This window comes from Phallusia mammillata, chromosome 2, assembly GCF_965637545.1.
Source record: "Phallusia mammillata chromosome 2, kaPhaMamm4.hap1.1, whole genome shotgun sequence".
Taxonomy (NCBI): Eukaryota; Metazoa; Chordata; class Ascidiacea; order Phlebobranchia; family Ascidiidae; genus Phallusia; species Phallusia mammillata.
The window spans coordinates 6119908-6132747 of record NC_137253.1 but is presented as its reverse complement, the minus strand read 5'-3'; the positions used below and the strand labels follow the sequence as shown (position 1 = coordinate 6132747).

Sequence of the window (12840 nt, the reverse complement as noted above, 5' to 3'; positions counted from 1 at the left end):
TCGTTTGGCGCGCCATGAAAAACCTTCGCTTGTCATATAAGTTTTAACGGAAGTGATTATGAACTAAAGTTTAACATGATGCTGTTCAACATGCCGTTTTTAGCCCACACGTTTGTAGGCTACGTAGAGAAGTTATTCAAATTAAAATTTATTTTATCTGTCTTGCAGCAACGATAAGTTGAAGGAAAAAGCATTATTTTGAACGTTAAACGAACTGTTTTATCTGACGTGCATAATGGACAAAAGCAAAAACGACCTGCCTTTTCAGTGCAAAACTTGTAGCAAAAAGTTCAAAACATCAAAATACTTACAGATGCATGATTCAAGAATGCATGACAGCAGCAAGAAAATCCATCGTTGTAAAGTCTGTGAGAAAGGTTTTGTAACTATTAGTGAGCTAAAACTGCATACTGCTAGTCACAATGGTGATAAACAGTATAAATGTGATTTTTGCGAAAAACGTTTCGTTCATCTCTGGAATGCAAAGAAACACATGTTGATTCATTCTGAAGAAAAACCTCATCGGTGCGATGTTTGTGAAAAGCAATATCGGACATTGCAAGAGTTGAAATGTCACGCCCGGACTCACACTGACGAAAAATCACATCGCTGTGACATGTGTGAAAAGCAATTTTCGGCCATGGTTTACCTAAAAAGACATTTGTTGAGTCACACTGGCGAAAAACCATACAAATGTAAATTCTGTGAAAAAAGATTTAGCTTTAACGGGAATGCTTTAAGACATATGTCGATGCACACTGGCGAAAAACGGCATATCTGCGAAGTTTGTGAAAAAACATTTCGGACTTCTACCGATTTGAGGCAACATATGGTTGTGCATTCAGATGAGAAACCTCACAAATGTAAGTTTTGCGAGAAAAGTTTCAACCTCCTAAACAACGCAAAAAGACACATGAAACTTCACACCAACAAGAAGACCTCTACGTCATGTTTGCAAAAAAGTGTTGGATACAGCAAGAGACGTGAAACATCATTCAGTTTTACATGAAGACAAGAAACCTTTTCAGTGTGACATTTGCAAGAAAAGATTTCGGACAGCTTGGAACTTAAAGCAGCACTTTGGCTGTTCACCGAGACTAACGTCATTGCAATACTGTACTGCAAACTGGAGTATTTAATTAAACCAAGAAAGATTATGTATGTTTCTGTCTTATCTGATGGTTGAGAACTGCAGAAAGTTGTAAGCAGGCCCGATTACAAGCCTCAAACCCGACCGAAATCTGAAACAGTTTCAATCAAAGTCCAAATCAGACATGAAATTTGTGAAATTTCTGAACAAATGAGAACAAGACTTAAGTTAAATATGTTTTTATTTGTGCAAACCTAACTTAAAAAGTCGGCCTGAAGTACGACTACTAGCAGCAGGTATAGCAAATTGTTGTGTTAATCATTTATGATTGTTTTAATCTCGTACTACCGAAAGAAAAGAAAAATATTATTTCGTTCTTCCGTAAAAAGTTGGAATACTTGAGGTCAATAAACTTCATCCAGCATTTCAGGATGTTAAACCGTATTCGGCGCTGTTGTCAAATATACCTATTATAAATACGTTCTTGGCTAAAAACCACAAAAAGACAATTAGCAACAATAATCTTTTTTAATGTTTTAAATACTTCGCGTTTACCACCTGTCCACCATTTGTGCTTTCAACTTTGTCGCACTTTAATTGTATCATTATTGGGCAGCTATGTGGATTCTTGGTGAATATTTTTGTGAGATCGTGTGGCTATGATTTGTTTCACCGTCGAAATAAACTCAACTCATCTCATTATGGCATATTCTCTAGTCTGTTGCTGGTGATAGAAATCATGATTCTCTTTGAATTATCGAAATGAGATTTTCTCGACATTTTGGGTCTTGGAATACGTCAGTTTCGCACAATCTTTGTATAAATGAAACATAAAATAACGGAAATGTTTGGTGGTAAAACTATTTTCGCATTTGGTAAATTAATTGGTCCCGAACTCGCGAAACCTTTCACGGACTCATGTGAGTTTACAGATTCGGGGTGGGAAATTCTGCTTAAGTTCTCTTTCGTATAAGTAAGTTTATATCAGCGTAAACAAGCAACATTTAAATCACCAAGCGAATAAATGGTATGGTCTACGCACGAAGGCCTATAATGAAAAACAGAGCACATGCAAAAGCGACAGCCAAGGCGACATCTTAAAGTGAGGCGTTTCCTGGACACAGGACACTAGTTGTTTTGCACAATTCCGAACAAAAACAATACTTTCATACATTTCTAAATCTTGCTATTCCGAAGCATTGATTAAACCAATTGAAATCAACACTCATGTCTGGTCTGTGATCTAACTTTACATTTTTTACATTGTTAAGGACGGATTGATTTATTGAAATACTCCAGTTTGTTATACGCTATTTACAAGAATAAGTTAATGCGTTATTTTTAGTGTGAACAACCAAATGCTGTTTTAAGTTACCACTTTGTCGAAATATTTTTTTACAAATATCACACTGAAAAAGAATATTGTCTTCATGCAAAACTGCATGATGTTTCACTTCTCGCTGTATTGAATACTTTCTCACAAACATTACATCTAAGTCTTCTTGTTGGTGTGTAGTTTCATGTGTCTTTTTGCATTGTTTAGAAGAGTGAAACTTTTCTCACAAAACTTACATTTGTGGGGTTTCGCATCTGAATGCACAACCATATGTTGCATCATGTCCCATGAATCCCGAAATGTTTTTTCACAAACTTTGCAAATATGGCGTTTTTCGCCAGTGTGTGTCGACATATGTCTCTTAGCGTTGCAAGACGTCATAAATCTCTTATCGCAAAATTTACATTTGTATGGTTTTTCACCAGTATGACTGAACACATGTATTTTTAGGTGCCCTCGAGTTCGATATCGCTTTTCACAAATGTCACAGCGATACGGTTTTTCACCAGTGTGAGTTCGTGAGTGAGATTTCAATTCTTTCAAAGTCCTATATGGCTTTTCACAGACATTGCACTGATGAGCTTTTTCTTCAGAATGAATCAACATGTGTCTTTTCGCAGCTACGAAAGTCACAAACCGTTTCTCACAGACATCACATTTATGCTGTTTATCACCATAGTGACTGACTAAATGCTGCTTTAGCTTACTAATAGTTACAAAACATTTTTCACAGAATTTACAACGATGGATTTTCTTGCTGCTGTCGTGCATTCTTGAATCATGTCTTCGTAAAGACTGGGATGTTTTAAACCTTTTGCCACAAGTTTTGCACGCAAACTCTTTTTCTTCCATGTTTTCACTCATGTGAAGGTTTGACATCTTTCAACAAAACTTAAACTTATGTTTAACGTCCAAATAGTTTTTAATAAAACTGCGCCGGTAAGACAGCAAAATTAGTCAGTAAATTCCGTTGTTAGGTTTTACCGACCCCTCACGGTAGACAAACTTAACACTCCGAATGTAGCTCCAGTAATAAATACGTTAATCGCTGATAAACTAGAACAGCGCACAACGCAAAACACGACTTTAAAGTTTTCAAGTCTATAATTTGGCATAAGCCGTGAAACGTAGTTTTAAGTAGTGTATGTGTCCAAGTTAACGATATTCTAAACTGTAATTTTCTTTTAGTTGCTTATGGAAACGGAAAGTGCACCATAACGAAAAGCCGTTGATGGCTTCTCGGTAAGACTTGCACTGACACTGAGGGTAGACAATATATCTGAAGTCTACATTTCGACAAAGCATGGCACAACGGCGCTACTGGCAGTTTGAGCACACAACACCAATACTCTGCGATCTACCGTAGTGACTAGTGTACTGTGAACTGAGTTATGCACTATAAGATATTCTCTGGTTTGAGTTGAATAACGCCTGGCTTATATAGCGTCCGGTCACGATACTAACACATATACGCGAAAAGGTTAACTAAAGTTCTCAACCGTAGTTGTTAACACGTATAAGTCTTCGTGCTCCGGTGTCAAATGTTCACGCTCAAATCGTTTCGTGTCTGTTTTATGTCCTTTCTGTTTGATGGTCCTCAGAATATCACGCTGTATGGTGATAAATTGTTTCTAGTGGTCGATGAATTCCAGTTGACAATGTTATTTTCATTTCGGAATGATGTCATGTAAGACTTATTTACAGTAAGTGGAGATGTCGTGGAATGTGGTGAAAATATGTCATTATTATTGCATGTGATAAAAATGTTTGAAATTAAAGTCCGAAGTCCGATACATAGATTATCAGTTTCTAGGCTACTAGCTTTTCAAAACCTTGTTTTTACAAATCTCATATTAAACAGGAATATTGAATCTTGCACGTCTAAACGATTTATTGCCGCCTTGAAAACCTTTTCTAAAACAGTATAAATAAGGTTCGGTGTGGATTTTCATGTGACTTTTTGCGTGGTTTTGTTGTGTAAAACGTTTCTCGTAAAACTTGCATTTGTGAGATTTTTTTATCTGAATGTACAATCATATGTTGTTGCCTCGTTTCCAATGAAGTCCGAATTTCTTCGCAAAAAATATATTAAGTTGATTCATGTAAAATTTTTGAGAAGTAGTTTGAGATGAAAAGTAAAAGGTCCATCCTAAGAGTATACACCAGCATTATAAGTATTTTTGGTCTGAAATAACTTGGGATTTGGATTTGAGAAACATACGAAAACTATCCGAGATAAAAATGCACAAGAGAAGTGTTGCCGGATTGATAAAACACAATAGATCAAGAAAATGAAAATATGATAAAAAATAATGAAAAGACTTGAACGCTGAAATACCATAAAGCTTTTTCACGCAATTGAATTGTTTAGTTGTCGTTTTAGGTCTTGGAGAGATTTTTACAATTTTTTTGCCATCGGTTGAGAACTAAGCTTATAAGTTTATTTCGCTTAGTGAAAGAAGCAAACATTGAAAATTTCGAAAGACATACTCTAGTTTAAAAGAGATACTGTTTAATAATTTCCTTGGCAGCCAATGAAGAAGTTTTGTTTTCGATCATTTTTTGTTCTTACATACAGAATACAGTTGGATAAGTTCCAGTTTTTAGCATATCGACAACCTTATGGTCGGATGCATGCGCGTTGTTTGGTGACATCCGAAAGAGCCACGGTAAAACTTGAAAAACTGTACACTGGCAGTTCTTAAGTAATGCGGAGCCACAAAATGCTTGTTGCAATGTAGGCCAAGTACTGCCAAGCAAGGAAATAATCACACTCGTTTCTCCCAATTAGAACGTACAACACAGGAAAACCTAGAGGAAGTATTACAATGTGTCGAATTTAAGTGTAGTGCTCAAAGGGCCAAACCTTCCATTCCGACTTTAGCAAAAAACTGATATACTGAAAAAGGAACACATGCTTTATCAGAATTTATCCAGGCTTCGGCAACATGGTGCGTTTTAACAGTTTAATTGTGAGTAATGAATAGTGATTTATGCAAGTTAACCTCAATACTATTCAGAAAATAGACAGATTTGTGCATGTAGGCTGGATTTTAGGACACTCGTATAACAACACGCTAAAAGCAAGCAATGTAACTGTTCAATCTAATTCGTTTGGCGCGCCATGAAAAACCTTCACTTGTCATAAAAGTTTTAACGGAAGTGATTGTGAATTAAAGTTTTAACATGATGCTGCTCAACATGCCGTTTTTAGCCCACACGTTTGTAGGCTACGTAGAGAAGTTATTCAAATTAAAAATTATTTTATCTGTCTTGCAGCAACGATAAGTTGGAGGAAAAAGCATTATTTTGAACGTTAAACGAACTGTTTCATCTGACGGGCATAATGGACAAAATCAAACACGAATTGCCTTTTCAGTGCAAAACTTGTAGCAAAAAGTTCAAAACATCAAAATACTTACAGATGCATGATTCAAGAATGCACGACAGCAGCAAGAAAATCCATCGTTGTAAAGTCTGTGAGAAAGGTTTTGTAACCCTTTGTGAGCTGAAACTGCATACTGCTAGTCACAATGGTGATAAACAGTATAAATGCGATTTTTGCGAAAAACGATTCGTTTATCCCGGGAATGCAAAGAAACACATGTTGATTCATTCTGAAGAAAAACCTCATCGGTGCGATACTTGTGAAAAGCAATTTCGCACGTTGCAAGAGTTGAAACATCATGCACCAACCCACACCGGTGAAAAACCTTACTCCTGTGACGTGTGTGAAAAAACAATTTCGTACTTTAGATAACTTAAAAAGACATTTGTTGAGCCACACTGGCGACAAACCATACAAATGTAAATTTTGCGACAGAAGGTTCAGCATTTCTGGAAACGCTATAAGACATATGTCTACGCACACTGGGGAAAAACGGCATATTTGCGAAGTGTGCGAAAAACCGTTTCGGACTTCTACCGACTTGAGGCAACACATGGTTGTGCATTCAGATGAGAAACCTCACAAATGTCAGTTTTGTGAGAAAAGTTTCAACCTCCTAAACAACGCAAAAAGACACATGAAACTCCACTCCAACAAGAAGACCTACAGATGTAATGTTTGCGAGAAAGTGTTCAAAACAGCAAGAGGATTGAAACGTCATATCGTTTTACATGCAAACAAGAAACCTTTTCGGTGAGAGATTTGCGAAAAAGATTTTGGAAAGCTTGGAACTTCAAACAACACTTGGCTGTTCACCCAGATTAACGTGATTGCAATACTGTGTATTTCAATTAAACAATCTGCGTTACGGCACAACGAACAAAAATTATGTAACGCTTTTATCTCATTAATGGTCAGAAACAGCACCATACGATTGCCAACAATAGTCTTATTTGATGTTTAAAATACGCGTTTACCACCTGTCCACTAATTGTGCTTTCAACTTTGTCGCACTTTGATCGCCTCATTACTGCGCAGCTGTTGGATTATGTCAGTTCGCACAATCATCGCTCAAATAAAATGTAAAATAACGGAAATGGTCTATGATAAAAAGTATTTTCGCATTTGGTGAATTGGTCACGAACTCGAACGACATCGGAAAATAAGGCGTTTCCTGGACATTGACAAACACAGGACAAGTATAGTTTTGCACAATTCCGAGCAAAAACAATTCCTTCATACATTTCTAAATCTTGCTATTCCGAAGCATAAAACCAATAGAAATCAACACTCATGTTCGATCCGTGATTTCACATTTAGTTTTTTTTACATTGTAAAGGCCGAATTGATTTTTTGAAATTCTCCAGTTTGGTATACGATACTTCTCACACTGAAAAGGTTAGCCTAAACGTATCCTGTCCCATCCGAGCAAACCGAGCCCTATTACATCCTTCTGCCGTTCGCCTGCTATTTGAGGAATGACGGAAATGATTAATTGTCTTTGTTATTATAACACCATGGTTAGCAAATCGCATCATGTTTGATTACGCAACAATTATATTCATTCACAACATTACCATTCGCTGTGTGTTTATGTTTCACAAAATTGCGGCTATTGTCTTTACTACAGCCCACGGGCCGCGGATCGCATCCGGCCCTCTTCTAGATGGCCCGCGACCACGATAAAAATTTAAGTGTATATGTTTTAACCACAGGGTGCAGTTTATGCGTTAAATCTCATTTACCTCATTTCTCATTTAAATCAAGGCTTTGTAACATATTTTTTGATTTGATGCATCTGTGTTGTTTGTGCACATCCGAAAGATAGAACTCTTTCTCTGGGTTTGGGGACGTTTTTTAGAATTTACACTTGTCGTCATTTGTTATTACTGTTGTAATTTGCTTAAGACTTTTTATGGCAAGTTGGAATCACATGGTGGTAACAAAGTAGACTACTGGTTAGAGAGTGTGCAGCTCAGCAATTTGCAAATCAATGTACACTGGCTGTAAGTACTGCGCAACCGCAAAATGCTTATGGGTATATGGGCCAAGTACTGCCAAGCAAGGAAATCATCACAGTCCCTGCTTCCAACCAGAACGTACAAAACAGGAATACCTAGAGGAAGCATTTCAAAGTGTCGAATTTAAGTGGAGTGCTCAAAGGGCCAAACCTTTCCGCACAGGCATTAGCAAAAAACAAGGTGATATAGGAGAAAGTCGTGTAATTTGGACCCTGCGTGTAATTTGGAACTTGTTTATATTTCGGAATATACGCAAGATGGCAGAATATCTTTTATACAGTTTGAAAGACGACTTGCTATAAGGCTTACGGCCGCCAAGCTCCAAGCTTGATGCTATACTTTCCGTTTGTTATAGAGAGAGAAAAAAATTGCAAATTTGATAATTTTTTTAGGGATCAAACTTTTTGCGCTTTTTTACTACTGTTTAGTGTCAATTTCAGTGGGTGTAATTTTTGTGTGGTACAACTATTAATGCATTTAGCATACAAAGAACAATCCGCTAACACTTTCCAAACCTAAAATAAATTGGGTAAAAATAATGCGTGTAAAAGTGTGTAATTTAGACCGGGCAGCTGAAAATAAAGCTTCCATTTATACACCGAGAAGATTTCTGATTTCGGGGAGGTTTTTGACAGTTTTTAAAGAAGTTTGACTTAATTTGCGACTAAGCAGCTTATAACTAAATGGAATCAGTAAAGAAAGTCCTTTAATTATGCTGTTTTTTATGACAAAGACAAAGACCAAGCTCAGTGCAGGATTTACATTCATTGTGTTTTGCTTTACCAATTATTGCTTTAATTTGCCATGCTGCTGTTTTGCAGTGTTCTGCGAGTTTTCTTTCATTTTAGCCATCCTAGGAAGTCCATTTGTGGCCTTTTTATCTTCAAGAATTATTTCATTTCTAATTTTTGTATATCCCATTTTTGATTTTTTTCAATAAAATTTAAATATTTTGTGAAACATTGTGGTAATGTATTAAAATCCTGATTAGGTTGATATCTGAGGCTGTTAACGTTCGTTTTGAGGAACTTATGGAAAAAAAATCGCACGGATTTTAAGTGGTCCATTCTACACACGACTTTGGTCCAAATTACAAACAATGCGTGTAAAATGGACCACTTCGCGAAAACAAATTAAATGCCCTCTACTCTTTTTACGTTAATATCCAAACATTGCCTTTTTGCAAATATATACTTAGCGTCATAACTTAACGAACCGCATAAACTACCCTTAATTTGAGAGACTACTTTTTACTTTATGAAGGTTCAAACTTAAGTGGTCCAAATTACACTACTTTCCCCTACTGAAAAAGAAACACATGCTTTATCAGAATTTATCCAGGCTTCGGCAACATGGTGCGTTTTAACAGTTTAATTGCGAGTAATTAATATTGGTTTGTGCAAGTTAACCCCAATACTATTCGGAAAATAGACAGATTTGTGCATGTAGGCTCGATTTTAGGACACTTGTATAATAACACGCTAAAAGCAAGCAATGTAACTGTACAATCTAATTCGTTTGGCGCGCCATGAAAAACCTTCACTTGTCATAAAAGTTTTAACGGAAGTGATTGTGAATTAAAGTTTTAACATAATGCTGCTCAACATGCCGTTTTTAGCCCACACGTTTGTAGGCTACGTAGAGAAGTTATTCAAATTAAAAATTATTTTATCTGTCTTGCAGCAACGATAAGTTGAAGGAAAAGGCATTATTTTGAACGTTAAACGAACTGTTTCATCTGACGCGCACAATGGACAAAATCAAACACGAATTGCCTTTTCAGTGCAAAACTTGTAGCAAAAAGTTCAAAACATCAAAATACTTACAGATGCATGATTCGAGAATGCATGACAGCAGCAAGAAAATCCATCGTTGTAAAGTCTGTGAGAAAGGTTTTGTAACCCTTTGTGAGCTGAAACTGCATACTGCTAGTCACAATGGTGATAAACAGCATAAATGCGATTTTTGCGAAAAACGATTCGTTTATCTCGGAAATGCAAAGAAACACATGTTGATTCATTCTGAAGAAAAACCTCATCGGTGCGATGTTTGTGAAAAGCAATATCGGAGATTGCAAGAGTTGAAATGTCATGCCCGGACTCACACAGACGAAAAATCACATCGCTGTGACATGTGTGAAAAACAATTTTCGGCTATGGTTTACCTAAAAAGACATTTGTTGAGTCACACTGGTGACAAACCATACAAATGTAAATTTTGCGAGAGAAAATTTAGCTTTAACGGCAATGCTTTAAGACATATGAAGACGCACACTGGCGAAAAACGCCATATTTGCGAAGTGTGCGAAAAACCGTTTCGGACTTCTACGGATTTGAGGCAACACATGGCTGTGCATTCAGATCAGAAACCTCACAAATGTAAGTTTTGCAAGAAAAGTTTCAACCTCCTAAACAACGCAAAAAGACACATGAAACTTCACACTAACAAGAAGACCTATATGTAATGTTATTGAAAAAGTGTTCAATACAGCAAAAGAAGTGAAACATCATGCAGTTTTACATGAAGACAAGAAATCTTTCCAGTGTGACATTGGCAAAAAAAGATTTCGGAGAGCTTGGAACTTAAAACTTGGCTGTTCACTAAACTAACATCAATACTGTATTTCAAACTGAAGTATTTTAATTAAAAAATCTGCCTTACGGGTTAAGAAACATTATGTAACGTGTTTGTGTAATCGTTTGTTTGCAACTGTAATACTCAAAAATATTAAAATATTTGTTTGCAAAAATTGTAACCAGGCCAGACTGCAAGCCTTAAACCCGACCAAAATCGAAGTCCGAATCTGAAAAGAAATGCGTAAAATTGCTGCACAAATGATAACGTGACTTTGTGCTTGAGGTGAATTGGTAACGAACTCACTTTTTGGATTGTTAAAGTCCGCGCTTATGTCGCTTCGACCTTGAGGCAGCACTCAACGACAGACCCTTCAAGTTCTCAACGACAGACCGTTGGGAATTTCTGTTTAGTGGCGCAACGTAGTATAGGCGTTTAAGGCGACAATAATTGCTGAGTCAGCATGTTTCAAATTGCGGTATTATTGTTACAATAAACGCCTACGCTCCGTTGCGCCACCAACCGGAAATCCCTAAACGTGGCTACCGTCAGTTCTTACGTTAGTAGCTCTACCGAGGGTGCAAGGTCGAGAGGTGGGATGGACCTTTCAAACCAAACCCGAATTTTCGCTCTGCGCGCTTTACTTTTTGCGTGGTGGTGTGGAGAATTCTGGTCAAGAAAGTACACACGGCCCAAGCATAGCATTTAACGTTGTTAAAGTATGCGCTTGCGTCGCTTCGAGGTGCTTCGAGGTGCTTCGAGGTGCTTCGAGATGCTTCGAGGGGCTGATTTCACACAAACCAAGTCAGACTTGCTGTCAGTGCCCATGTGTTGTGGTGATATTTTTGCCGTAGAATCGATGCAAAAGTCAATAAAACTGCAATTGTGCTGTTCGGATTTTAAAAACCCTCCTTCGCGAAAGAAAGTTATTCTAGAATTTCTAAAACAAGTTTGTTAAGTTATAATAATAGGTAGAAAATGTCATGTAGAACATGTAAAAGTGGAATTCTAAACAAACTTTGTCTGTAACGGCTTTTCAGAGTATTATGCAAACTGAAATTATAAACTCATTTTGCTCGCGCCGCTTTCTAAAGTTTTGTTCTATCTAACCACAGCTTGGGTTAATGCATGCGCTGTCACTTTTACTTTAAAGTCTGTATTTATTAGAAGACTAAGAAGACGCCAACATTTTCAAATAATTGCTTATGTAACATGTAAATGTAAAAATAATCAAGAAAAATAAAGTACCATACCGTAGCTGGTTGTGAGCACGTTTACTTTAGTGCAGGGTTCTTCAACGGGGCGATTTCGTCCACCGAGGGGGCGATAGTGAAAATTTTGGAAGTTGCGGGGCGATTTGACTTCAAAAGGGGGCGATTTCAACATTACTGATTGTATAAGTATATACCATAACTGTGAGACTCAGCTAACTTTGACTTACAAGCAGATATAATTCGTCTTGCAAATAAACACCAGGGACAATGGACACATCAGATTAAACATGCTGCTATTCCAATACATTGAGATCTCGAAACCAAGGTTAGGCATTAAATTAGCCACAGGGGACACTTTATTGTGGCTAAGTATGGTGAAAGGCCATACATTTTTCCGCTTTTACATTACCTTGTTAGGCGCCAGTGCCTTGGAAAGGGGGCGATGGAGCTAAAAAGTTTGAAGACCCCTGCTTTAGTGTATCATATAAAAAAATGCGTTACGGGTTAACCGGTTAATAGCAGACTACTGCAAGTGTTAAAATAAAATTAAAAAAAACGAATACCGCCTTTTTGGTCACAAGTCGTTTTACAGCAAAAATAGTAGACTACTGCTATAGTGTTAAAATAAGGCACATCTAGACAAGCAGCGGGGAGTCCAGCATCGAAACTCCCGTCACAACGCCTCCATCATTTTGATCCTTGGGTTTTGAACGGAGCAAATGTGACTTACTAAGATCCACTCGATTTTCTGGTGGTTTAGCATTTTGTCTTGCCAAACACAAATCAATTGATGGACTTCTTAAAAACATCTTAGAAAACAAATCAACACTACCGGATGCTGCCGACCTTGTAAAACTGTTTTGTTTAATAAATAATGAATCAAACACTGCTAAGAACCTGAAAGGTCTGAATAATTGTGACGACTTCAGGATAGTTCAGGTGTATGTTCAAAACGATGCTACAACGAGAAAAAATCTTGAGCTCTCTCTGCAAACCCTTCAACAGATACCACAAACGGCACAAAATTTTTGACATGCCTATTCTGTGACACCATAAAGAACGAAAAGTGCTTTTTTAAGCGATCTATGTTCAATGATTATTTTTCTTTTGTCTTAACCATGGCCGAAAAATAACCGGTTAAAAACTAGTGATGTACCGATTCGGCGACATTTCGATTCGGCCGAAACCTAAAGTCGTCACGCAAAGTCGTACCCTAC

At 37.2% G+C, this 12840-nt stretch overlaps 1 long non-coding RNA gene and 2 pseudogenes across 1 annotated transcript; all 3 read left to right on the top strand.

Moving 5' to 3' along the window:
• Positions 1-172: 172 nt before the first annotated feature.
• LOC145212311 (uncharacterized) lies at positions 173-1170 on the top strand (annotated as a pseudogene).
• Positions 1171-5639: 4469 nt separating this feature from the next.
• Positions 5640-7019, top strand: LOC145212314 (uncharacterized; annotated as a pseudogene).
• Positions 7020-11110: 4091 nt separating this feature from the next.
• Positions 11111-11306, top strand: LOC145212318 (uncharacterized). Its single transcript, XR_013856673.1, has 2 exons — positions 11111-11161; positions 11192-11306. It is a non-coding gene; the product is annotated as an uncharacterized LOC145212318 (long non-coding RNA).
• The last annotated feature ends 1534 nt before the right edge of the window (positions 11307-12840 follow it).